The sequence below is a fragment of the Ranitomeya imitator genome, chromosome 9 (genome assembly GCF_032444005.1).
Source record: "Ranitomeya imitator isolate aRanImi1 chromosome 9, aRanImi1.pri, whole genome shotgun sequence".
Lineage (NCBI taxonomy): Eukaryota > Metazoa > Chordata > Amphibia > Anura > Dendrobatidae > Ranitomeya > Ranitomeya imitator.
In genome coordinates this window covers 99,133,216-99,159,597 of record NC_091290.1, presented here as the reverse complement: position 1 = coordinate 99,159,597, position 26,382 = coordinate 99,133,216, and positions in this window count along the sequence as shown.

Here is a 26,382-nt window from a genome sequence, read left to right as displayed (position 1 = left end):
GTGTGGATCTATATCTCCGGAACCCAGATTAAAAGTATGTGCACACATCAGGATTTCTTGCAGAAATTTCCTGAAGAAAACCGAAAATTTTCTGCAAGAAATCCGCATTTTTTTTTGCGTTTTTTTTTAGCATTTTGCAAGCTAAATGAGCTTGCAGAATGCTAAAGTTTTCCAAGCGATCTGTAGCATCGCTTGGAAAACTGACTGACAGGTTGGTCACACTTGTCAAACATAGTGTTTGACAAGTGTGACCAACTTTTTACTATAGATGCTGCCTATGCAGCATCAATAGTAAAAGAGAGAATGTTTAAAAATAATAAAAAAAATAAAAAAAAGGTTATACTCACCTGCAAACAGCCGATCTCCTCAGCGGCGTCCGTTCCTATAGATGGTGTGTGTGTGCACGACCTTCGATGACGTCACGGTCACGTGAGCGGTCACTCGAGAATAATAGGGATAGGAAACAAAGGGTGTTTATTAATGGCGCACACTTGGACTGGGTAGCGGTTAGCAGTGGGGTACCACAGGGGTCAGTATTGGGCCCTCTTCTTTTTAACATATTCATTAATGACCTTGTAGGGGGCACTCAGAGTAGAATTTCAATATTTGCAAATGACACTAAACTCTGCAGGGTAATCAATACAGAGGAGGACAATTTTATATTACAGGATGATTTATGTAAACTAGAAGCTCGGGCTGATATATGGCAAATGAGCTTTAATGGGGATAAATGTAAGGTCATGCACTTGGGTAGAAGTAATAAGATGTATAATTATGTGCTTAATTCTAAAACTCTGGGCAAAACCGTCAATGAAAAAGACCTGGGTGTATGGGTGAATGACAAACTCATATTCAGTGGCCAGTGTCAGGCAGCTGCTACAAAGGCAAATAAAATAATGGGATGCATTAAAAGAGGCATAGATGCTCATGAGGAGAACATAATTTTACCTCTATACAAGTCACTAGTTCGACCACACTTAGAATACTGTGCACATTTCTGGTCTCCGGTGTATAAGAAAGACATAGCTGAACTAGAGCAGGTGCAGAGAAGAGCGACCAAGGTTATTAGAGGACTGGGGGGTCTGCAATACCAAAATAGGTTATTACACTTGGGGCTATTTAGTTTGGAAAAACGAAGACTAAGGGGTGATCTTATGTTAATGTATAAATATATGAGGGGACAGTACAAAGACCTTTCTGATGATCTTTTTAATCATAGACCTGAAACCGGGACAAGGCGGCATCCTCTGCGTTTGGAGGAAAAAAGGTTTAAGCATAATAACAGATGCGGATTCTTTACTTTAAGAGCAGTGAGACTATGGAACTCTGCCATATGATGTTGTAATGAGCTACATAATTACATAGTTATTAAGGTTGAAGGAAGACTATAAGTCCATCTAGTTCAACCCATAGCCTAACCTAACATGCCCTAACATGTTGATCCAGAGGAAGGCAAAAAAAACCCATGTGGCAAGAGTTACCTCCACATTGGGTAAAAAAATTCCTTCCCGACTCCACATACGGCAATCAGACTAGTTCCCTGGATCAACGCCCTATCAAGGAATCTAGTGTATATACCCTGTAACATTATACTTTTCCAGAAAGGTATCCAGTCCCCTCTTAAATATAAGTAATGAATCACTCATTACAACATCATAGTGATTCATTACTTAAATTTAAGAGGGGACTGGATACCTTTCTGGAAAAGTATAATGTTACAGGGTATATACACTAGATTCCTTGATAGGGCGTTGATCCAGGGAACTAGTCTGATTGCCGTATGTGGAGTCGGGAAGGAATTTTTTCCCCAATGTGGAGCTTACTCTTTGCCACATGGGTTTTTTTTGCCTTCCTCTGGATCAACATGTTAAGGCATGTTAGGTTAGGCTATGGGTTGAACTAGATGGACTTATAGTCTTCCTTCAACCTTAATAACTATGTAACTATGTAACAAGACGGCGACATCATCGCAGGTCCTTCACACACCATCTATAGGAACGGAAGTGGCAGCATGCACCGCTGAGAGGCGGGAAGACTCCGGGGGCCATCGAAGGTGAGTATATCACTATTTTTTTATTTTAATTCTTTTTTTTTTTACCAATTATATGGTGCCCAGTCGTGGAGGACAGGCTCCTCTCCTCCACCCTGGGTACCAACCGCACATAATCTGCTTACTTCCCGCATGGTGTGCACAGCCCCATGCGGAAAGTAAGCAGATCAATGCATTCCTAGGTGTGCGGAATCCCCGCAATTCCGCAAATTTAATGAACATGTTGCTTTTTTTTCCGCAATGCGATTTTTTCGCGGAAAAAAATGCAAAATTTGCACAAGAAATGCGGAATAAACTGTAAATAATAGGAGGCATATGTAAGTGTTTTTTTTCACGTTTTTATAGCCCCCTCCCCCCGCCAGATGTTAACTCTGGGATTGACCACTGAAATCTTTGTCTCCAAGTCCACCCACTTTTTTTTAAGTTTATTATGATATAAATCTAGTAAGCAGGTTCCGATGGAGGCATGGTTATAGAGCAGGAAATTAGGCAGGCTCAGACCTCCCTCTTGTTTAGGTCTGCTTAATAATTGGTATGATAGGCGAGGGCGCTTGCCTGACCAAACATATCTTGTGATAGCTGATTTGAGTCTGGAGAAGAAGGAAGCAGGCAGAACCATAGGGATGATCTGAAAGAAATAAAGAAGTCGTGGCAATTGATCCATTTTTATTGTATTGATCCTACAAAGCCAGGACAAGTGCAATTTATTCCATTGCTCCAGATCAAGCTCAGCTTTACGGAGGGCCATTTTATGGTTAGTTTCGTACAGCTGTGACGTCTTGGCAGTCAGAGCTATACCCAGGTGTCTGAGGGAATCAGGGCGCCATTTAAAAGGAAAGGATCGTAATTGAGAGACCAGTGCGGGGGATAAAGAGATATTTAGCATTTCCGATTTGTGTGAGTTAATTTTAAAATTGCTCAATTGGCCAAAGCGATGCAGCTCCAATAAAACATTGGGTATAGTGGTTAAAGGCGAGGTGATATACATAAGCACATCATCAGCAAATAGAGCCAACTTGTGTTCTTCTGAAGAGATCTGCACCCCTTTGATTGATATATTATTACGAATCGCATTGGCCAAGTGTTCCATGGTTAGTATATACAACAGGGGTAATAGAGGGCACCCCTGTCTTGTACCGTTTCGAGTGTGGAGGGGGTCCGTGTTGTGAATTCTGTGGTCAAGCTCCCTCCTGTGGTCATGAGTGGTACTTCGGCTGGTTCTGTCCATGAGCTTCCTCTGGTGGATGTGAGTGGGGCTGCGGCTTCTGAGTTTCCTTCCTCAGGTGACGAGGTTAAGTCGTTAGGTGCTGCTCTATTTAACTCCACCTAGTTCTTTGTTCCTTGCCTCCAGTCAATGTTCCAGTATTGGTCTTGCTCTCTCCTGGATCGTTCTTGTGGCCTGTCTTCCCTGCATAAGCTAAGTTCTGCTTGTGTTTCTTGGTTTGCTATTTTTTCTGTCCAGCTTGCTATTTTGGTTTGTCTTGCTTGCTGGAAGCTCTGGGATGCAGAGGGAGCACCTCCGTACCGTTAGTCGGTGCGGAGGGTCTTTTTGCGCCCTCTGCGTGGTTGTTTGTAGGTTTTTGTGCTGACCGCAAAGCTATCTTTCCTATCCTCGGTCTATTCAGTAAGTTGGGCCTCGCTTTGCTAAAATCTATTTCATCTCTGTGTTTGTATTTTCATCTTTACTCACAGTCATTATATGTGGGGGGCTGCCTTTTCCTTTGGGGAATTTCTCTGAGGCAAGGTAGGCTTATTTTTCTATCTTCAGGGCTAGCTAGTTTCTTAGGCTGTGCCAAGGCGCCTAGGTCTGGTCAGGAGCGCTCCACGGCTACTTCTAGTGTGGTGTGATAGGATTAGGGATTGCGGTCAGCAGAGTTCCCACGTCTCAGAGCTCGTCCTGTGTTATTAGTAACTATCAGGTCACTTTGTGTGCTCTTAACCACCAGGTCCATTGTGTTTCTAAACCACCGGTTCATAACAGTACTGGAGGCCCAAAGTACTAATGCTTCTCAATAGAGGGAAAAGAGAAGTTCTGAGACCATTTTTTTTTTCTCTGCTCTGTGTTTTGTCTTTCCTTTCCCCTAGACATTTGGGTGGTTCAGGACACAGGTGTAGTGATGGACATTAAAGGTATGTCTTCTTGTGTGGATCATCTCACTGCAAGAGTACAAAATATTCAAGACTTTGTGGTTCAGAATTCTATGTTAGAACCTAGAATTCCTATTCCTGATTTGTTTTCTGGAGACAGAGCTAAGTTTCTAAGTTTCAAAAATAATTGTAAACTGTTTCTGGCTTTGAAACCCCGCTCCTCTGGTGACCCAGTTCAACAAGTTAAGATCATTATTTCTTTATTACGTGGCGACCCTCAAGACTGGGCATTTTCCCTTGCGCCAGGAGATCCTGCATTATGTGATATTGATGCGTTTTTTCTGGCGCTCGGATTGCTTTATGATGAACCTAATTCAGTGGATCAGGCAGAGAAAAATTTGCTGGCTCTGTGTCAGGGTCAGGATGAGGTAGAGATATATTGTCAGAAGTTTAGGAAGTGGTCTGTGCTCACTCAATGGAATGAATGTGCGCTGGCAGCAATTTTCAGAAAGGGTCTCTCTGAAGCCCTTAACCCCTCTGTGACCTTAGACGTACTATCCCGTCGAGGTGCCCTGGGCTTATCTGACCCTGGACGGGATAGTACGTCATAGCCGATCGGCCGCGCTCACGGGGGGAGCGCGGCCGATCGCGGCCAGGTGTCAGCTGCTTATCGCAGCTGACATCCGGCACTATGTGCCAGGAGCGGTCACGGACCGCCCCCGGCACATTAACCCCTGGCACACCGCGATCAAAGATGATCGCGATGTGCCGGCGGTGCAGGGAAGCACCGCGCAGGGAGGGGGCTCCCTGCGGGCTTCCCTGAGCCCCCCGCAGCAACGCGATGTGATCGCGTTGCTGCGAGGGTCTCCTCACCTCCCTCCCTGCTCGAGCCCCGGATCCAAGATGGCCGCGGATCCGGGTCCTGCAGGGAGGGAGGTGGCTTCACAGAGCCTGCTTAGAGCAGGCACTGTGAAGGCTGCAGCGCTGCATGTCAGATCAGTGATCTGACAGAGTGCTGTGCAAACTGTCAGATCACTGATCTGTGATGTCCCCCCCTGGGACAAAGTAAAAAAGTTAAAAAAAAATTTTCCAAATGTGTAAAAAAAATAAAAAAAAATATTCCAAAATAATGAAAAAAAAAAAAATATTATTCCCATAAATACATTTCTTCATCTAAATAAGAAAAAAAACCAATAAAAGTACACATATTTAGTATCGCCGCGTCCGTAACGACCCGACCTATAAAACTGTCCCACTAGTTAACCCCTTCAGTAAACACCGTAAGAAAAAAAAAAAAAAAACGAGGCAAAAAACAACGCTTTATTATCATACCGCCGAACAAAAAGTGGAATAACACGCGATCAAAAGGACAGATATAAATAACCAAGGTACCGCTGAAAGCGTCATATTGTCCCACAAAAAAAGAGCCGCCATACAGCATCATCAGCAAAAAAATAAAATGTTATAGTCCTGAGAATAAAGCGATGCAAAAATAATTATTTTTTCTGTAAAATAGTTTTTATCGTATAAAAGCACCAAACCATAAAAAAATGATATAAATGAGGTATCGCTGTAATCGTACTGACCCGAAGAATAAAACTGCTTTATCAATTTTACCAAACGCGGAACAGTATAAACGCCTCCCCCAATAGAAATTCATGAATAGCTGGCTTTTGGTCATTCTTCCTCACAAAAATCGGAATAAAAAGCGATAAAAAAATGTCACGTGCCCAAAAATGTTTTCAATAAAAACGTCAACTCGTTCCGCAAAAAACAAGACCTCACATGACTCTGTGGACCAAAATATGGAAAAATTATAGCTCTCAAAATGTGGTATTGCAAAAAATATTTTTTGCAATAAAAAGGGTCTTTCAGTGTGTGACGGCTGCCAATCATAAAAATCCGCTAAAAAACTCGCTATAAAAGTAAATCAAACCCCCCTTCATCACCCCCTTAGTTAGGGAAAAATAAAAAAAAATGTATTTATTTCCATTTTCCCATTAGGGCTAGGGTTAGGGCTAGGGTTAGGGCTAGGGTTAGGGCTAGGGTTAGGGCTAGGGTTAGGGCTAGGGTTAGGGCTAGGGCTAGGGTTAGGGCTAGGGTTAGGGCTAGGGCTAGGGTTAGGGTTAGGGCTAGGGCTAGGGTTAGGGCTAGGGTTAGGACTAGGGCTAGGGTTAGGGTTAGGGCTAGGGTTAGGGCTAGGGTTAGGGCTAGGGTTAGGGTTAGGGCTAGGGTTAGGGTTAGGGCTAGGGTTAGGGCTAGGGTTAGGGTTAGGGTTGGGGCTACAGTTAGGGTTGGGGCTAAAGTTAGGGTTAGGGTTTAGATTACATTTACAGTTGGGAATAGGGTTGGGATTAGGGTTAGGGGTGTGTCAGGGTTAGAGGTGTGGTTAGGGTTACCGTTGGAATTAGGGTTAGGGGTGTGTTTAGATTAGGGTTTCAGTTATAATTGGGGGGTTTCCACTGTTTCGGCACATCAGGGGCTCTCCAAACACGACATGGCGTCCGATCTCAATTCCAGCCAATTCTGCGTTGAAAAAGTAAAACAGTGCTCCTTCCCTTCCGAGCTCTCCTGTGTGCCCAAACAGGGGTTTACCCCAACATATGGGGTATCAGCGTACTCAGGACAAATTGGACAACAACTTTTGTGGACCAATTTCTCCTGTTACCCTTGGGAAAATACAAAACTGGGGGCTAAAAAATAATTTTTGTGGGAAAACAAAAAGATTTTTTATTTTCACGGCTCTGCGTTATAAACTGTAGTGAAACACTTGGGGGTTCAAAGTTCTCACAACACATCTAGATAAGTTCATTGAGGGGTCTAGTTTCCAATATGGGGTCACTTGTGGGGGGTTTCTACTGTTTAGGTACATTAGGGGCTCTGCAAACGCAATGTGACGCCTGCAGACCATTCCATCTAAGTCTGCATTCCAAATGATGCTCCTTCCCTTCCGAGCCCTCCCATGCGCCCAAACGGTGGTTCCCCCCCACATATCGGGTATCAGCGTACTCAGGACAAATTGGACAACAACATTTAGGGTCCAATTTCTCCTGCTAACCTTGGAAAAATACAAAACTGGGGGCTAAAATATAATTTTTGTGGAAAAAAAAATATTTTTTATTTGCATGGCTCTGCGTTATAAACTGTAGTGAAATACTTGGGGGTTCAAAGCTCTCACAACACATCAAGATGAGTTCCTTAGGGGGTCTACTTTCCAAAATGGTGTCACTTGTGGGGGGTTTCTACTGTTTAGGTACATTAGGGGCTCTGCAAACGCAATGTGACGCCTGCAGACCATTCCATCTAAGTCTGCATTCCAAATGGCGCTCCTTCCCTTCCGAACCCTCCCATGCGCCCAAACGGTGGTTCCCCCCCACATATGGGGTATCAGCGTACTCAGGACAAATTGGACAACAACTTTTGGGGTCCAATTTCTCCTGTTACCCTAGGGAAAATACAAAACTGGGGGCTAAAAAATAATTTTTGTGGGAAAAAAATTTTGTTTTATTTTTATGGCTCTGCATTATAAACTTCTGTGAAGCCCTTGGTGGGTCAAAGTGCTCACCACACATCCAGATAAGTTCCTTAGGGGGTCTACTTTCCAAAATGGTGTCACTTGTGGGGGGTTTCAATGTTTAGGCACATCAGTGGCTCTCCAAACGCAACATGGCGTCCCATCTCAATTCCTGTCAATTTTGCATTGAAAAGTCAAACGGCGCTCCTTCCCTTCCGAGCTCTCCCATGCGCCCAAACAGTGGTTTACTGCCACATATGGGGTATCAGCATACTCGGGACAAATTGGACAACAACGTTTGAGGTCCAATTTCTTCTCTTACCCTTGGAAAAATAAAAAATTGGGGGCAAAAATATAATTTTTGTGAAAAAATATGATTTTTTATTTTTACGGTTCTGCATTATAAACTTCTGTGAAGCACTTGGTGGGTCAAAGTGCTCACCACACATCCAGATAAGTTCCTTAGGGGGTCTACTTTCCAAAATGGTGTCACTTGTGGGGGGTTTCAATGTTTAGGCACATCAGTGGCTCTCCAAACGCAACATGGCGTCCCATCTCAATTCCTGTCAATTTGCATTGAAAAGTCAAATAGCGCTCCTTCCCTTCCGAGCTCTCCCATGCGCCCAAACAGTGGTTTACTGTCACATATGGGGCATCAGCGTACTCAGGACAAATTGGACAACAACTTTTTGGGTCCAATTTCTCCTGTTACCCTTGGTAAAATAAAACAAATTGGAGCTGAAGTAAATTTTTTGTGTAAAACAGTTAAATGTTCATTTTTATTTAAACATTCCAAAAATTCCTATTAAACACCTGAAGGGTTAATAAACTTCTTGAATGTGGTTTTGAGCACCTTGAGGGGTGCAGTTTTTAGAATGGTGTCACACTTGGGCATTTTCTATCATATAGACCCCTCAAAATGACTTCAAATGAGACGTGGTCCCTAAAAAAAAATGGTGTTGTAAAAATGAGAAATTGCTGGTCAACTTTTAACCCTTATAACTCCCTAACAAAAAAAAAATTGGTTCCAAAATTATGCTGATGTAAAGGAGACATGTGGGAAATGTTACTTATTAAGTATTTTGTGTGACATATCTCTGTGATTTAATTGCATAAAAATTCAAAGTTTGAAAATTGCGAAATTTTCAAAATTTTCGCCAAATTTCCGTTTTTTTCACAAATAAACGCAGGTACTATCAAAGAAATTTTACCACTATCATGAAGTACAATATGTCACGAGAAAACAATGTCAGAATCACCAGGATCCGTTGAAGCGTTTCGGAGTTATAACCTCATAAAGGGACAGTGGTCAGAATTGTAAAAATTGGCCTGGTCATTAACGTGCAAACCACCCTTGGGGGTAAAGGGGTTAAGGATGTCATGGTGGGATTTCCTATGCCTGCTGATCTGAATGAGTCTATGTCTTTGGCCATTCAGATCGATCGACGCTTACGTGAGCGTAAAACTGTGCACCATTTGGCGGTATTATCTGAGCATAAACCTGAACCTGCCCTGAATTTGATGGACTTGGAGTTTGCTAGGCGCTGTGGGTTTTTCTTGGAGCCCTTGCAGTATCCTATTCCATTGAGAGGAATTGATGCTACGCCTTTGGCCAAGTATAAGCCTCAGTACTGGACCCAACTGACCATGTGCATGGCTCCTGCGCATCAGGAGGATATTCGCTTTTTGGTGTTGCATAATCTGCATGATGTGGTCGTGTTGGGGTTGCCATGGCTACAAGTCCATAACCCAGTATTGGATTGGAAATCTATGTCTGTGTCCAGCTGGGGTTGTCAGGGGGTACATGGTGATGTTCCATTTCTGTCTATTTCATCATCCACCCCTTCTGAGGTCCCAGAGTTCTTGTCGGATTACCGGGATGTATTTGATGAGCCCAAGTCCAGTGCCCTACCTCCGCATAGGGATTGCGATTGTGCTATCAATTTGATTCCTGGTAGTAAGTTTCCTAAAGGTCGACTGTTTAATTTGTCTGTGCCTGAGCACGCCGCTATGCGGAGTTACGTAAAAGAATCCTTGGAGAAGGGTCATATTCGCCCGTCGTCGTCGCCATTGGGAGCAGGGTTCTTTTTTGTGGCCAAGAAGGATGGTTCGTTGAGACCTTGTATTGATTACCGCCTTCTAAATAAAATCACAGTCAAATTTCAGTACCCCTTGCCGCTGCTGTCTGATTTGTTTGCTCGGATTAAGGGGGCTAGTTGGTTCACCAAGATAGATCTTCGTGGTGCGTATAATCTTGTGCGTATTAAACAGGGCGATGAATGGAAAACAGTATTTAATACGCCCGAGGGCCAATTTGAGTACCTGGTTATGCCTTTCGGGCTTTCTAATGCTCCATCAGTATTTCAGTCCTTTATGCATGACATCTTCCGAGAGTACCTGGATAAATTCCTGATTGTATACTTGGATGATATTTTGGTCTTCTCGGATGATTGGGAGTCTCACGTGAAGCAGGTTAGAATGGTGTTCCAGGTTCTGCGTGCGAATTCTTTGTTTGTGAAGGGGTCAAAGTGTCTCTTTGGTGTTCAGAAGGTTTCATTTTTGGGTTTCATTTTTTCCCCTTCTACTATCGAGATGGACCCTGTTAAAGTTCAGGCCATTTATGATTGGACTCAGCCGACATCTCTGAAGAGTCTGCAAAAGTTCCTGGGCTTTGCTAATTTTTATCGTCGCTTCATCAATAATTTTTCTAGTATTGCTAAACCGTTGACTGATTTAACCAAGAAGGGTGCTGATGTGGTCAATTGGTCTTCTGCTGCTGTGGAAGCTTTTCAGGAGTTGAAGCGTCGTTTTTCTTCTGCCCCTGTGTTGTGCCAGCCAGATGTTTCGCTCCCGTTCCAGGTCGAGGTTGATGCTTGCGAGATTGAAGCAGGGGCTGTTTTGTCGCAAAGAAGTTCTGATGGCTCGGTGATGAAACCATGTGCCTTCTTTTCCAGGAAGTTTTCGCCTGCTGAGCGTAATTATGATGTTGGCAATCGAGAGTTGCTGGCCATGAAGTGGGCATTCGAGGAGTGGCGTCATTGGCTTGAAGGAGCTAAGCATCGCGTGGTGGTCTTGACTGATCACAAGAACTTGACTTATCTCGAGTCTGCCAAACAGTTGAGTCCTAGACAGGCTCGTTGGTCGCTGTTTTTCTCCCGTTTTGACTTTGTGGTTTCGTACCTTCCGGGCTCTAAGAATGTGAAGGCGGATGCCCTGTCTAGGAGTTTTGTGCCCGACTCTCCGGGTTTGCCTGAGCCGGCGGGTATTCTCAAAGAGGGGGTAATTTTGTCTGCCATCTCCCCTGATTTGCAGCGGGTGCTGCAAAAATTTCAGGCTAATAGACCTGACCGTTGCCCAGCGGAGAAACTGTTTGTCTCTGATAAATGGACGAGTAGAGTTATCTCTGAGGTTCATTGTTCGGTGTTGGCTGGTCATCCTGGAATCTTTGGTACCAGAGATTTGGTGGCTAGATCCTTTTGGTGGCCGTCTCTGTCGCGTGATGTGCGTTCGTTTGTGCAGTCCTGTGGGACTTGTGCTCGGGCTAAGCCTTGCTGTTCTCGTGCCAGTGGGTTGCTTTTGCCCTTGCCGGTCCCGAAGAGGCCCTGGACACATATCTCTATGGATTTTATTTTGGATCTCCCTGTCTCTCAAAAGATGTCGGTCATTTGGGTGGTTTGTGATCGCTTCTCTAAGATGGTCCATTTGGTACTCTTGTTTAAATTGCCTTCCTTCTCTGATTTGGTGCCATTGTTTTTCCAGCATGTGGTTCGTTTACATGGCATTCCGGAGAACATCGTTTCTGACAGAGGTTCCCAGTTTGTTTCGAGGTTTTGGCGAGCCTTTTGTGCTAGGATGGGCATTGATTTGTCTTTTTCCTCGGCTTTCCATCCTCAGACAAATGGCCAAACTGAACGAACCAATCAGACCTTGGAAACATATCTGAGATGTTTTGTTTCTGCTGATCAGGATGATTGAGTGTCCTTTTTGCCTTTGGCTGAGTTCGCCCTTAATAATTGGGCCAGCTCGGCTACTTTGGTTTCCCCGTTTTTCTGCAATTCTGGTTTCCATCCTCGTTTCTCTTCAGGGCAGGTTGAGTCTTCGGACTGTCCTGGTGTGGATACTGTGGTGGATAGGTTGCAGCAGATTTGGACTCATGTAGTGAACAATTTGACATTGTCCCAGGAGAAGGCTCAATGTTTTGCTAACCGCAGGCTCTGTGTGGGTCCCCGACTTCGTGTTGGGGATTTGGTTTGGTTGTCGTCTCGTTATATTCCTATGAAAGTTTCCTCTCCTAAGTTTAAGCCTCATTTCATTGGTCCGTATAGGATTTCTGAGGTTCTTAATCCTGTGTCTTTTCGTTTGACCCTTCCAGCTTCTTTTTCCATCCATAATGTATTCCATAGGTCATTGTTGCGGAGATACGTGGCACCTGTGGTTCCATCCGTTGATCCTCCTGCCCCGGTTTTAGTTGAGGGGGAGTTGGAGTATATAGTGGAGAAGATTTTGGATTCTCGTATTTCGAGACGGAAACTCCAGTACCTGGTTAAGTGGAAGGGTTATGGTCAGGATGATAATTCCTGGGTCTTTGCCTCTGATATTCATGCTGCCGATCCTGTTTGTGCCTTTCATTTGGCTCATCCTGGTCGGCCGGGGGGCTCTGGTGAGGGTTCGGTGACCCCTCCTCAAGGGGGGGGTACTGTTGTGAATTCTGTGGTCAAGCTCCCTCCTGTGGTCATGAGTGGTACTTCGGCTGGTTCTGTCCATGAGCTTCCTCTGGTGGATGTGAGTGGGGCTGCGGCTTCTGAGTTTCCTTCCTCAGTTGACGAGGTTAAGTCGTTAGGTGCTGCTCTATTTAACTCCACCTAGTTCTTTGTTCCTTGCCTCCAGTCAATGTTCCAGTATTGGTCTTGCTCTCTCCTGGATCGTTCTTGTGGCCTGTCTTCCCTGCATAAGCTAAGTTCTGCTTGTGTTTCTTGGTTTGCTATTTTTTCTGTCCAGCTTGCTATTTTGGTTTGTCTTGCTTGCTGGAAGCTCTGGGATGCAGAGGGAGCACCTCCGTACCGTTAGTCGGTGCGGAGGGTCTTTTTGCGCCCTCTGCATGGTTGTTTGTAGGTTTTTGTGCTGACCGCAAAGCTATCTTTCCTATCCTCGGTCTATTTAGTAAGTCGGGCCTCGCTTTGCTAAAATCTATTTCATCTCTGTGTTTGTATTTTCATCTTTACTCACAGTCATTATATGTGGGGGGCTGCCTTTTCCTTTGGGGAATTTCTCTGAGGCAAGGTAGGCTTATTTTTCTATCTTCAGGGCTAGCTAGTTTCTTAGGCTGTGCCGAGGCGCCTAGGTCTGGTCAGGAGTGCTCCACGGCTACTTCTAGTGTGGTGTGATAGGACTAGGGATTGCGGTCAGCAGAGTTCCCACGTCTCAGAGCTCGTCCTGTGTTATTAGTAACTATCAGGTCACTTTGTGTGCTCTTAACCACCAGGTCCATTGTGTTTCTAAACCACCAGTTCATAACAGGTCCGACAGGGAGCCATTAACTTTGATTTGTGCAGATGGGGACTCGTAGAGGGCCATAATGCTCCTCAGCATTTTCCTCTTTAATCCAATACCCTCTAGTGTTGGATACATAAAATCCCAACCCACCCTATCGAATGCCTTTTCGGCATCAATTGATAATAAACACATAGGGTCCCCTGTTCTGTTTGCTCTGTCTATCAACGAAATGGATCTAATAGTGTTGTCCCTAGCCTCTCTTCCCGGGACGAATCCTACCTGATCTTGATTAATCAAATGAGGCAAGAGACCACTTAATCTTTTAGCGATCATTTTGGCATAGATTTTGAAATCTATGTTGATGAGTGAGATGGGACGATAACTGCTACACAGGAAGGGATCCTTATCTGATTTTGGAATAATTGTTATATGGGCGGCTAGAGCCTGTGGGGGAAACGACACCCCCCCCCCGAGGCGACAAAATTACATGCGGCCAGAAATGGAGGGCCCAAAAGGTCTGAAAATTGCTTATAAAACCCAGCTGAATAGCCGTCAGGGCCAGGACTTTTACCTGACTTCAGATCTCCAATTACTGAGGTGACCTCCTCTAATGAGAAGTCTTCCTCCAGACCCACCAGTCACTCCTCCGAGACCACGGGCAACCTATTTGATTGTAAGATTTTATTTTATCATGGAACGCGTGAGTTGGGAGATCCCCAAAGTGACCTTTTATATTATATAGGGAGTTATAGTAGTCATGAAAGCTGGACAAAATATCCCGTGTACTATGTGCTACCTTACCCTTAGCGGTTTTTATGAATGGGATGAAAGTTTGCGGACCTCTTGGGCATAGGGCCCTTGCTAAGAATTTGCCGCTCTTGTTTCCTAAGTGATAGAAATGGCTCCTAATTTTCTCTCTAAGACACCGGGACTTCTGGTCCAGAATTGTGAGTAATTTTTGTCTGGCCGTGGATAAGTCTGATAGGGTAACCGGAGAAAGATCTTGTTTATGTTGTGACTCGAGTTTAGAGATTTTAGAAGAGAGATCAGCTATTTCTGCTATGCGGATCCTCTTGAGGTGGGCACTGTGGGAGATAAGGACACCCCTCAAAACACTCTTCAGAGCCTCCCATTTTATCGCAGGAGAATTGGGGTCCAATGCATGATCCGCCACAAAATCTTCTATAGATCGTTTCACCTCTGAGGCACATAACGGATCTCGCAATAGGTTCTCGTTTAGACGCCAAGAGAATCCAGGCCTCACTGAGGTGTCCAATTTTATGGAGAAAATAAGTAGGTGCATGGTCGGACCTCAACATCGACCCCACCTCCGCCCCGAATCCAGCAGGGAATGGGATACAAAAAAATAATCGATTCTGCTGTAGATGGAATGTGCCTGTGTGGGGGTCCATTTGGATAGCAAACTGGACTGGAGATGCCACTCAGAGTTTGTCTACAAGAAGGGGAAGAGCAGACTGTATTTCCTAAGGAAACTGAGGTCTTTTAATGTGTGTAGCAAAATGTTAGAAATGTTCTACCAGTCTGTAGTGGCAAGTGCCATCTTTTTTGCAATCACATGCTGGGGTAGTAGTGTGCGGGCCTCTGATGCTAATAAGCTGAATAAGATTATTAAGAAGGCAAGTTCTGCTGTGGGCTGTAATCTGGACTCTTTTGGGGAGGTAGTGGAGAAAAGAACTCTGAAAAAGTGTATGGCAATTATGAACAATAATGCACATCCATTATATGAGCTATTCATGAGACAGAAGAGCACCTTCAGTAACCGGCTAATACTTCTGAAGTGTAAGAAGGAAAAATATAGGAAATCGTTTGTGCCAACTGCCATGGGAATGTACAACAATAACATTAGGGTTAAACCACCAAGGTGAATGTCTACTTTATTTCTCTACATTTCAGTTCACCCGTTGTGTATGTCCTATTCTAATGTATAATGTTCTTCTGTATACTCTACTGTCATGTCAACTATGTAATTCTTTTATGATTTTTATGATTTAAATTGTGCTGCTGTGATACTATAATTTCCCACGGGATCAATAAAGTGTATCGTGTCGTATCGTATCGTGAGTAGAAGCTATAGTCTCTTGTATCTGGATGGAGAGCCCTCCACACATCAACCAGGCGTAGATCACTCATCTGCTTTCTTACCTTTTTGATAGTAGACAGGGGATAAGAGGACTTACCCGATGACACGTCAACTGAGCGGTTCATTGGAAGATTGAGGTCACCTCCCAAGACAATCGGCGAGTCGCCCGCAAAATTCTCCAGGAGCTTTTTGCACGAGTAGCCGAATTTCTGCTGGTCCTGGTTTGGAAAATAGACATTCTCCAAAGTAAGCTCACGAGATCCCCAAATCAGTTTTAAGAAAATAAATCTCCCCTCTGGATCAATCATCAAGTCACGGACCTCCGGGAGGAAGGACTTGTGAAAGCCAATGGATACTCCCTTGGATTTAGCATGGGGGTTCGTACTATGAAACCATTTCGGATAGTAAAGAGATGTACAGTCAGGAGTCACCCCAGACTTAAAGTGAGTCTCCTGAAGTAATAAAATTGAGACACGTTGCTTATGGCTGGAGTATAAAATCTGTTTTCTTTTTTTCTGGAACGTTGAGCTCCTTAACACTAGGACTACTGGACTCGTGACCCCACCTAGAACTACTGAAAGGAGTCATTTTGACTCCTTGCTTGTTTTCGTTTATTTTTAGAGTTTCATTTGTGGTTATTTATTAATAATTATATTTTTTGTAATGTATTATTATTGTGAGATCCAACAGTAATGCTTTTGATTGTTTTTTTTCTGCTTTTCTTATTTTTCTACAGAAAATAACAATAATTATAATAGACGTTTTTCAAACATTTTTTTTATTCAAGTGCACACATATAAACAACAACTGAAGAACAAAAAGCAGAGAAAATGTAGGTGGAGGAGCATAAAAATGAAAATATGGCGCAGAATTCACCTTCTAAACATTTGGTGTTTCGCATTTTAGGCATTGCCTTTGATTTATGGCAGTACATTGCCCACACAAAGACTTACCACAAGTCTTACAATTGCCGACAGATCTATTTTTCCTGCACTTTTCTTTGATCTGGCAAAATTTTGTTTGAACCATCACTTCTGAACATGTAGAAACTTGGGACGTGGAACCCTTTTCCCTATCTGTGACATAAGGACCACTCAACTCTCTCACAAGCGTTTGCAAAAATGCCTTGCGTGACATTTTTTGGTGGGTAATCTCCTTGAATATTATACATGCATTTATACCCGCAAAGTCTAAGGCATTTTCAAATGCATGAACAGGCCATCTCCTTGTGGATGTTTGTGTGGTATATTTTCGTGCCATCTGATCCACTACATCTACTCCATATTTTGTTTCATTGTAAAACTTTACCGTTTCTGGAGTTTTTTTAGCGGAATCAGATGCAACAACAACATCTGGATGGACGGAACTCAAAATGACAACATTTTTGTTGGGCTTTCCTTGATATACTGTAAGTGTAAAATTGTCTTCATTTCTAAACACTTTAGTGTTGTACAATTCCTCTTTCATGGATTTTATTTCTTTAGGCACTTCTCGCCTTATCTTATTCAGTGTTCCCACGATGGTTGTTCCTTTGCTTTTTAGCTGTTTAGCTAATTTTAATGAAGTAAAATAATTATCGGTTGTAACATTGCGACCTTTTTTCAAAAACGGGTCCAATAACTTCATTACCACATGGTCAGCTAAACGGTCCTCAGCACGGCGTGTGTCATCTTTGCCTAGATAAGGGAAGCCATTTGCCAGATATTTGCTCTCCTTATCAACAGCTAGCCAATATTTGTGGCCATATTTATCTGGTTTGGAAGGCATGTACTGCGTGAATGGACACCTAGTTTTGCTTTGGAAAAGTTGCTCATCCACCGTTATGTATGGGCCAGGTTTGTAACACGCAATACAATTTTCAATAAACCTGTCCCACACAGTAGAAAATAGAGCAAACTTGTCCGTTTGCAGTCTCTCCGATCGAGTAGATTTCTCATCAAATCTGAGAAACCTCATAATTTCAACAAAGTGGTCCCTAGACATTGTCGCTTTGCAAAACGGTATTCCCCAGTCATTACACCAAATACTGCTAATCGAGTGACGGTTCGTGCCAGATATTCCACGAGCATAGAATATCGCAATGAATGCATCTAGCTCCTCATCAGATAGAGTAAACTGTAAATTATTGTTCCTGCATGCTTTTGCAAGCGTACAGTTCTTTATATGTGTCAATATATATGAATCAAAAAATAAACGCCATGCGCTCAAAGGACTATCGATAATGATATTTCTTCTGGCGTATCCTGTAGGGCCAGGTGCTTCTCGAAGAATATTTTGGCTGTCACGCCTACCAGGCAAGTGTTTTCCAATTTCAACAGGTTTCCATTGAATACCATCCGCTGAAACTAGTATTCCTTCAGATTCGCCTTCTCTGGTGTTTGTTATTGCATTACCTTCGCCACCATCGTTATCTGTTGTTCTTTCATTTCTGGGACGTTTTGCTGATTTTTTCTGTCCACGACCAGGAGGATGGTCACGAGGCAACATAACTGCATGAGCCCGATCCCCAGTTGATGTGCTTGGAATATCTGGAAAAAAGTTGATGAATATTTAGAATTTTTGTTTTGTAAGGGTCCGTGCACACTGGCTGGATTAGCGGCGGAATATCCGACCGGATATTCTCACCACAATCCGGCCCGTACCTGCCCGCTCAGGTACAGAGCGGAGTTTCATACCTGAAGCTCCGCTCCGAACCCCGGGCTGGAGCCGCTGTCTGGGATGGAGCCGTGCTCGCGCGTAAGCAAGCGCTGCTCTGTCCCTGACAGCGGCTCCAGCCCGAGGTTCGGAGCGGAGCTTCAGGCATGAGCGGGCAGGTACGGCCTGTATTGCGGCAAGAATATCCAGATGGCTATTCAGCCAGAATTCTGCTAGTGTGCACAGGCCCTAACTCAGTGTGTGGAAGAACAAATAAATACACATAACTACTTACCTTCTGAATTTGTTCCTTCTGAGTCTTCAGATTCACTTGATATGTTCTGAGGAATGAAATCTTCATCACTGTCAGAATCAAATACATGTTCCTTCAATTCGGATTCCGATTCATCCTCCGGTATGGATTGCAAAGTAGCCAGAATATCCTGATGCTTTATCAAACGTCTTCTCTCCATATTCCTCACAAATTCCATAATTCTATATAGTTCCCTGCTGAAAAATAGAAATGAAATGAAAACTAAAAGAAATAATAACTGTTCTGCCACCTTCAAAAGTAGGTGGGCTGAATCAGTTGACAGACAGCTAAACTATTTCATAACAATTCATACCTGTATGAGTCTTCAGAGCTCGTATGTCTGCGTCTGTTCTCTTTGTCTCTTCAGCTGAACTGAAAGTAAAGTTACTATCCAGAATACTGTCTCCTGCTAGGACCTTAGAAAAACACCACCCTTCATTAGCATAAGATAAGAGCCTAGAGTAAACAAGCTATTTTGTTCAGCATTACACAGTAATACAAGCAGGTAAAACACAAGTAAAATGTGAAAAGTTGACATGTAAATTGAACTACATCTATATGAACATCAGGGTAAATAAGACAGAGTGAAAAAATTATGCACAAAACTTTATAGCAACATTTAGTGACAAAAGGACCTCAAAATATAGTAGGGAGTCAAAATGACTCCCATCAGTAGTTCTTGGTAAATTTTGAAAAAAACGCGCAAATTTTTTACCAAAATTATTTATTCTCACAAAATCTTTTTTCACATCATATTTGAGGAAAAGTCACAGAGTTTCAAGCCGGAATTCTGAAAAATGTAGTCACAGAAGAGAAATAAAGAACGCAAGGAATCAAAATGACTCCATCAGTAGTTCTAGTGTTAACATTATATGAACAAAATTTGATCTCAGTCATAGTCAAGGTGTTTTTTAAGGAATTGGTAATATGGGCGCGGAAACCGGGTCCCCTGGGCACTCATAAGTGAATCCAGATTTGGGAATAGGCTGGGGAATTGAGAATTGGGCAACAAAAGGGGGGGGGGAGAAATAGAGACAAACAAATAGAGAACTAGAAAACAAAATTCAATGTGAGGTGTATGCACACCTACAGGAAGAGGTCGTGACGTGGTGGTGTGTCCCATGTCCACCAAGCACGTCTATTTGATTGAGGAAAAGCCGATGGTCAGAACCGTTCTCCACCCGCCACCCCCACGGCCCAGACACCCCAAAAACAGGTAATAAACAGTTTTAGGTCAACAAAACGGAAAAAATGGCCTAGCGCCCAACATCTAGATCTTCTTAATCCAAGTTTTAAGCTCTAACTACTTAAAGTTAACTGTTTGGAGGAAAGTTAGACCTTTTATATCATCATAAGTAAGAAACTGGAGTGTCTACAGAGATGACAACCAACCGTACAATTAAGCACGGGCAAACCAAGTACACATCGGACCTAAAGTCCGGGTATCCTGTTGGAACACAAATATGTCTGACGAAAAACTTCGAATAAGATGAGGAACATGGGTGCCCCCTCAGGTTTGATAGAGAGCTGAGACATGGTTTTTAGGTTGCTTGGAGTGAGGGGATTTCAACCATCTGGGTGGGATATCCGGAAGCTGAAGGGGCCTTGGCCAGTCCGGAAGCTCAGTCAGCGGTAGTTCGAAAGTTCCCAGGAAGGTGGCCAAGTCTCCAATATTGCGAAAGATTGCTGATTTCCCACCTTTAAAAGCAATCAGTTGAAACGGGAATCCCCATTTGGATAGAATGTCTTTTTCTTTAAGGAGGGATAAAAGTGGACGCAGAGCTCTTCTTAGTTGTAGGGTCCACCTAGACAAATCTGATAATATTAAGATCTGTGCTCCACAAAAGGTAATGGAGCCTTTCTGTCTAGCGGCTAACATGATGGTTTCTTTGACTTTATAATCGTGTATTCTGCATATGACGTCTCTGGGTCTTGAATAGTCCAAAAGAGGATGAACAGCGCTCCAACCGGGTGTCGTAGTATCAAATAAATCTTTATTAATTCATGAAGACGCAACGTTTCGACCAGTACCCTGGTCTTTTTCAAGCATGCTTGAAAAAGACCAGGGTACTGGTCGAAACGTTGCGTCTTCATGGATTAATAAAGATTTATTTGATACTACGACACCCGGTTGGAGCGCTGTTCATCCTCTTTTGGACTATTCGGAATATCCAGGTTGGTTCCCTGGACTAGGAACGAGCGCCCTTTTGAGCGAGTGCTGTCAGCCTTACCCCTAGTCTCTGGGTTTTGAGTCTGATTGCGGTTTGGGTCCAAGGGATCTATGGATCCGGTCAAATTCTATGGAACTTGCACCTTTGTCGTTTAAGATCTCAAGGAACAGTTTTTGGACTGTACTGTCTAGTTCAGTTGGGCTAATAGACTCAGGGAGGCCGTGTATTCTAATGTTATTGCGTCTGTTGCGGTTCTCTAAGTCCTCTAACCCTGTAGCCATGTCCTCCAGTCTCATAGTATGATTTACTAGAACCTCTCTGTGGGCTTGAAGTTCCTGTAAGATAATTTCCTGAGATTTCTCAACGTCTTCCACTCTAGAAGTAAATTCTGATTTTAGGACCTGCAGTTCCTTCTTGTAAGAATTTTCAATTCTGCAGGCAAATGTCTAAATCTTTCTTGGTAGGAAGAGTTCTGATAAATTTACTGAGGTCCTGGATAGTCAGATCATCTGGGAATTCAGAGTTATCGTCCCCCTCATATGTAGCTCTATCAGGGGAGCTGTGAGAGGCTAGGGAGTCCTGTGAGGAGGAACAATCCCCAGGGATCTTGGAAGAGGACTGGGATCTGGTGTTCCTCTGCTGATATTTTGTGGTAATGAAGCGATCCATGTCTTCTGAGTGAGCTAAAGGATCTAGAGATTGTCCAGCACGCTTTTTGGTTCTGCCCATAGATATCAGCGGGTTATGGCTGGTCACATCTGGCCACGGGGGGGGGGGGGGGACTCACACGGAGCCAGGACAGCTACATCACGCAGCCTGAACCCCCATCAGCATACTCCTTTCCTCCAGTATGACCTCCTCCCTATATGAAGAGGTGGCCTAGGGACCTTCAATTGGCAGATTGCGCGCTGCAGCGCTGTCCTAAGGGGTGAGCTGGGTCTCAGGCTGTGTCTTTGCCTCCCAGCAAGATGGCGGCATGTGGCGCCAAAAGAGAGACCAGGGAGAGGGAGAGCTTGTATGGCGCCTCCAGGGTCCTGCTGGAGCCGTAACTGGATGCCCCACCTCGGGTACTGAACCGGCAGGTGAGTGGCCACCGAGGGGGTGAAGCGGGGCCTTACCGCTGGTGACCGGAGCCGCAGTCCGCCTTCCCTGTAGTGCGGTGTTCCGGGGTTAAGATGGCCGCCGCGTCTTCTGGGGGCTACTGTCCACGTGCTCTATTGGCTCCCCCACTCACTGGATCTTCTCGGAGCTGCGCCGCAATCCCGGGCGTGCTGCTTCGTGCCGGCACTCTCACCGCTGCTCCTCTGCCACCGGAGCAGCGCGCCTCCACCTCCGGGCTCCAGCCGACAAGCGGTGATGGCGGCTCGCAGTGGGAGCGTTCCGGCTCCCGTCGGTACCGGGCACCGGCAGGTATGTCGGCCCAGATGCGTGTGGGATATTGTGGGCCTCTTAGTCCGGGGTCCTCTGGGTGAAAAGGTAGATTTCCACCCTATATTCTGAAAGGGACCATAAATACATTTTTTTTATTTTTTTAGTTTTCCCTAACTAAGGGGGGTTTGATTTACTTTTATAGCAGGTTTTTAGCGGATTTTAATGACTGGCAGCCGTCACACACACTAAAAGACGCTTTTTATCGCAAAAAATATTTCTTTGTGTTACCACATTTTGAAAGCTATAATTTTTCCATATTTTGGTCCACAGAGTCATGTGAGGTCTTGTTTTTTGCGGGACAAGTTGACGTTTTTATTGGTAACTTTTTCGGGCACGTGACATTTTTCGATCGCTTTTTATTCCGATTTTTGTGAGGCAGTATGACCAAAAACCAGCTATTCATTAATTTCTTTTTTTGGGGGGGCGGGGGGCGTTTATACCGTTCCACTTTTGGTAAAATGGATAAAGCAATTTTATTCTTCGGGTCAGTATAATTACAGCGATACCTCATTTATATTTTTTTTATGTTTTGGCGCTTTTATACGATAAAAACTATTTTATAGAAAAAAGAATTATTTTTGCATCGCTTTATTCTGAGGACTATAACTTTTTTATTTTTTCCCTGATGATGCTGTATGGTGGCTCGTTTTTTGCGGGACAAGATGACGTTTTCAGCGGTACAATGGTTATTTATATCTGTGTTTTTGATTGCGTGCTATTCCACTTTATGGGCGGCGGTATGATAATAAAGCGTTGTTTTTTGCCTCTTTTTTTTACGGTGTTCACTGAAGGGGTTAACTAGTGGGACAGTTTTATAGGTCGGGACGCGGCGATACTAAATATGTGTACTTTTATTGTTTTTTTTATTTAGATAAAGGAATGTATTTATGGGAACAATATATTTTTTTTTCTTTATTTAGGATTTTTTTTTTTTTACACATCTAAATTTTTTTTTATTACTTTATAATATTGCCCCGGGAAGGGGCATCATGTTATACGGTCAGATCGCTGATCTGACACTTTGCAATGCAGTATGTCAGATCAGCGATCTGATGTGCACTGCTCCTGGCTTACCAGCGCCTGCTCAGAGCAGGCACTTGGTAAGCCACCTCCCTGAAGGACCCGAATGCAGCCCCGCTGCCATTTTGGATCCGGGGCCTGCAGGGAGGAGAGGCACGGTACAAGGTGAGCACATCGCCTAGAACCGAGGGTCTCAGGGAAGCCGGCAGGGAGCCCCCTCCCTGCGCGATGCTTCCCTATGCCCCCAGAACGCTGCGTTCATGTTTGATCGCAATGTGTCGGGGGCGGTCCTTGACCACTACTGGCACATAGTGCCGGATGTCAGCTGCGATAGCTGACACCGGGCCGCGATCGGCCGCGCTCCCCCCGTGAGCGCGGCCTATTGCTATGACGTACTATCCCGTCCCTGGGAATTAAGTACCAGGTCACCTTGACGGGATAGTACGTCATATGGGATTACGGGGTTAATAGTGCTCTGTGTCTGTAATTTTACGCATTCTGGCTGATAACCGGATCATGCAGCAATACATGAACACCCTATTCTTACACAAAGGCTGGTCCGAACAACTAAAGTAATTGACACCATCCACCTCTCGTGTCTCCCCTTTTCCTCATAGATTGTAAGCTTGCGAGCAGGGCCCTCATTCCTCTTAGTATATGTTGATCTGTGTGTTTTTTGTTATGCTTAATGTCTATTGTCTGTACAAGTCCCCTCTAAAATGTAAAGTGCTGCGGAATATGTTGGCGCTATATACATAAAATTATTATTATTATAAAAACATAATGGTTTTAAGGTATTACATGATGAGCCAACACATGGTACACTTAGGTAAAGAATATAATAATAAAGATTTTTTTATTGCATCATATAAACAGTAAATTCTCCTCATCAAGTTTACATACCCCAGCAGAATTTTTGCTTTCTTGGCCTTTTTTTCAGAGACTATGAATGATAGCACCAAAACTTTTCCAGTCATGGTTATTCATATCGGAGGAGAGAGAGATTAAATGGGAAATAAAACTTTTTTTTTTTTGGCGGTCGCTGTTATTCCATGAATTTTTTTTTTTACACTGAGTGTTTTTGGTTTTACTATGCTCTTTTGTGTCTTCAAGTTTCTTGGTGGTGTGTGAACATGTTCCTACAGACTTGTTCACTGTGCAAGTAGCCCATGTGTTCCTGTTTCCATAATTGTTCTCTTGTGTCTACAAGACTAGGGAGTTACCCACCACTCCTTGTGGGCTAACTGCACAAAAGCTGTTCCACTCAGCATGTCCACATGGACATTTCCTCTCTGAACCCTGTTCACACAGGTAATATACAGATATACAGATGATCAGGTTTTTAAATACATCAGATAGGGATGGCATACATCAGTTAGGACTCCTCTATATGGGTATACCTTGACGTTTGGTGGAGCAGCTTAGTATACATTTTTTGCAAAAAAAGTATCAACCAAATACCTTGTTTTTTACATCTTTTTACTAGCACTTGCGAATTACTGTGATTTTTTTGAAACTGAGTGTTTTTCGTTTTACTATGCTCTTTTGTGTCTTCAAGTTTCTTTGTGGTGTGTGAACATGTTCCTACAGACTTGTTCACTGTGAAAGTAGCCCATGTATTCCTGTATATGGGCTGTGTATATGTGTGTGCATTGTCCTCCACTGTATACAGTTAGTTATACTTTCCTGAGTCTTGTCTTCTGCTGTACATGGGCTGTGTATACTGTACCTGGCATTCTTCCCCACTGTATGCAGTTACTTACTTTCCTGAGTCTTGTCTTCTGCTGTACATGGGCTGTGTATACTGTACCTGGCATTCTTCCCCACTGTATACAGTTACTTACTTTCCTGAGTCTTGTCTTCTGCTGTACATGGGCTGTGTATACTGTACCTGGCATTGTCCTCCACTGTATACAATTACTTATATATTCCTGAGTCTTGTCTTCTGCTGTACATGGGCTGTGTATACTGTACCTGGCATTGTCCTCCACTGTATACAATTACTTATATATTCCTGAGTCTTGCCTTCTGCTGTATACGGGCTGTGTATACTGTATCGGGCATTGTCCTCCACTGTATACAATTACTTATACATTCCTGAGTCTTGCCTTCTGCTGTATACAGGCTGTGTATACTGTATCGGGCATTGTCCTCCACTGTATATAATTTCTTATATATTCCTGAGTCTTGCCTTCTGCTGTATATGGGCTGTGTATACTGTATCGGGCATTGTCCTCCACTGTATACAATTACTTATATATTCCTGAGTCTTGCCTTCTGCTGTATATGGGCTGTGTATACTGTACCGGGCATGGTCCTCCACTGTATACAGTTACTTATACTTTCCTGAGACTTGCATTCTGCTGTATATGGGCTGTGTATACTGTACCGGGCATGGTCCTCCACTGTATACAGCTACTTATACTTTCCTGAGTCTTGTCTTCTGCTGTATATGGGCTGTGTATACTGTACCTGGCATTGTCCTCCACTGTATACAGCTACTTGTACTTTCCTGAGTCTTGCATTCTGCTGTATATGGGCTGTGTATACTGTATCCAACCACACTAAAGGCAGCCGTGGATTGTGCCTAACGCTCCCTATGCAACTCGGCACGGCCTGAGAAACTAGCTAGCCTGAAGATAGAAAATAAGCCTACCTTGCCTCAGAGAAATACCCCAAAGGAAAAGGCAACCCCCACATATAATGACTGTGAGTTAAGATGAAAAGACAAACGTAGAGATGAAATAGATTTAGCAAAGTGAGGCCCAACTTTCTGAACAGAGTGAGGATAGGAAAGGTAACTTTGCGGTCAACACAAAACCCTACAAAAACCACGCAAAGGGGGCAAAAAGACCCTCCGTACTGAACTATCGGCACGGAGGTACACCCTCTGCGTCCCAGAGCTTCCAGCAAGCAGAAAAAAACAAATTGACAAGCTGGACAGAAAAAAACAGCAAACAAATAGTAAAGAGGAACTTAGCTATGCAGAGCAGCAGGCCACAGGAACGATCCAGGAGGAAACAGGTCCAATACTAGAACATTGACTGGAGGCCAGGATCAAAGCACTAGGTGGAGTTAAATAGAGCAGCACCTAACGACTTCACCACATCACCTGAGGAAGGAAACTCAGAAGCCGCAGTACCACTTTCCTCCACCAACGGAAGCTCACAGAGAGAACCAGCCGAAGTACCACTTGTGACCACAGGAGGGAGCTCTGCCACAGAATTCACAACAGTACCCCCCCCTTGAGGAGGGGTCACCGAACCCTCACCAGAGCTCCCAGGACGACCAGGATGAGCCATATGAAAGGCACGAACAAGATCGGGAGCATGGACATCAGAGGCAAAGACCCAGGAATTATCTTCCTGAGCATAACCCTTCCACTTAACCAGATACTGGAGTTTCCGCCTTGAAACACGAGAATCCAAAATCTTCTCCACAATATACTCCAATTCCCCCTCCACCAAAACCGGGGCAGGAGGATCAACAGATGGAACCATAGGTGCCACGTATCTCCGCAACAATGACCTATGGAATACGTTATGTATGGAAAAAGAATCTGGAAGG